We start from the raw sequence: 1,943 nt of genomic DNA, 5'->3' as shown, positions 1-1,943 counted from the left end.
GGGTGTAGGATCCCAGAGGCTGTCCCCACATCTCCCCTGATGGCCCTGCTGAGGTAACCCTCCAGTTGGGAACCAAGTGTGCACGGCTTGGTGAGTGCTGGGGGTCTGTGCTGGCTGCTCACCCGCTGTCCCCAGCCCTGTGATGGCCCCAAGGTCACAGAATCCCAGACTGGTTTGGGTGGGAAGGGACCTTTCAAGGTCATCCAGTCCTTGAAAGTCCTGCCTGCACTGAGCAGGGACATCTGCAACTAGAGCAGGGTGCTCAGAGCCCCTGGGATGGTTCCAGGGATGGTGCCACCACCTCTCTGGGCAGCCTGGGCCAGGGGCTCCTCACCCTCAGTGTCAAACATTTCTCTCTCTCTAATCAAAATCTCTATCTTTTAGTTTAAAACTGTTACCCCTTGTCCTGTCCCAACAGGCCCTGCTAAAAATGATGCTTGTGGGGAATGGGCTTTGCACATTTAGCCTAATTCATGGGCACATTTGGTCCCTCAAGAAGAGTAACAGAAGCAAAGGCCAGGAGGGCTTTAGGCACAACCCACCACCAGTCACCCCCCTAGGTGTGTAAACTGGGAAGCTGGAGAGGGGCAGCCCAGGGTACAGGATGGAGACCCCCACACCAATTGCTGGTGGCTCAGCACGACGGAGCTGAGGGGCTGCAGCATCTCTGTGCCAGGACAGGCTGAGAGCCCTGGGGCTGTTCAGCTGGAGAAGCCTCAGAGGGGATCTGATCAGTGCTGAGCAAGAGCTAAAGGGCCCCCGGGGGGCAAGAGGCTGGGGCCAGACTCTGTCAGTGGTGCCCAGCGACAGGACAAGGGGCAACGGGCACCAACTGGAACCCAGGAGGTGCCACCTGAGCAGGAGGAGAAACTTCTTTGGGGTGAGGGTGGCCGAGCCTGGAGCAGCTGCCCAGAGAGGCTGTGGAGTCTCCTGCTCTGGAGAGATCCCAAACCCTCCTGGCTGTGACCCTGGGCACCCTGCTGTGGGGGAGCTGCTGGAGCAGGGGCTTGGAGGAGATGATCTCCAGAGGGCCCTCCCCACCCCACCACACTGGGATTCTGTGATGTTCTCCTGGGGACAACGTGCCCTCCAAGGGCTGGTGCCTGCAGAGACCTCTGTGTGGGGGACACAGCCCAGCTCTGCCCTGGGCTTGCCAAAGCCTTCAGACCCCCCAGGTGGGCTCGGGGTGAGAGGTTGGGAGACCTACATTACAGGAGGCCTCTGCAGGCTGCCTGGTGGGGACTCCTGCTCCATCCCAGCTCCCTGGAGATGAAGGTGTTGGTGGGATTGTCCCTCCCCACTGCTCACCCTGCCACCTTCCTGCCAGGCCTTTCTGGGCCATCCAGGCTGGGGCACAGAGGCTCAACCTGGCTGCAGACCTCTCAGACCAACCGTGGGGGCTCAGCAGGGTGTGGGTCCTTCCCCTCCCTCCAGCAGGAGAGAGCCAAGCCTCCATCAATGTGCTATTAATGTTCATTTTTATGATTAACATTGTTTTTCCCCTTATGGTGGAAATTTCATGTGCCTTGTCACTCCCACAATTCACTTCTCTCAGCATCTGGTGTCTTGCCAGACTCGGAAGAGAAAAAAAAATCCGCTGTCAGAATTCTGACTTGAAATCCCCATTGGGCAAACGGCCCCAAATCCTGAGCTTTTTACCAAAAATAGACTCAAAACCTTGCACAGAATCATCCTGCCTGCTTGGTGCTGCTGACCCGGGCAGCGAGGAGGGTCTGGGTGTCTCTGGGGTTGCACTGGGGGTGTCGTGAGGACCCTCCAGGGCGGCCAGAGGGGCATTGGCCCTTTGTGGCCTTCAAGTTTGGCTTCTGGCCACTGAAACGGGCACGGGGGCTGGTGCCACCCTGGCACATCCACCCCACCCGGGCTGAAACGGGCACGGGGGCTGGTGCCACCCTGGCACATCCACCCCGCCCGGGCTGGAA

General features: G+C 59.2%; 1 protein-coding gene across 1 annotated transcript in view; it reads left to right on the top strand.

The window, feature by feature from the left end:
- Positions 1 to 1,943, top strand: part of LOC103776963 (alpha/beta hydrolase domain-containing protein 17A) — a gene marked incomplete at its 5' end in the record, with an annotated part of 4,755 nt that overhangs the window by 363 nt on the left and 2,449 nt on the right. The window lies entirely within an intron of this gene.

This window comes from Merops nubicus, unplaced genomic scaffold, assembly GCF_000691845.1.
Source record: "Merops nubicus isolate BGI_N331 unplaced genomic scaffold, ASM69184v1 scaffold29547, whole genome shotgun sequence".
NCBI lineage: Eukaryota > Metazoa > Chordata > Aves > Coraciiformes > Meropidae > Merops > Merops nubicus.
Note: the sequence above shows the minus strand (reverse complement) of the source record. Positions and strands in the feature narration are given on the sequence as shown.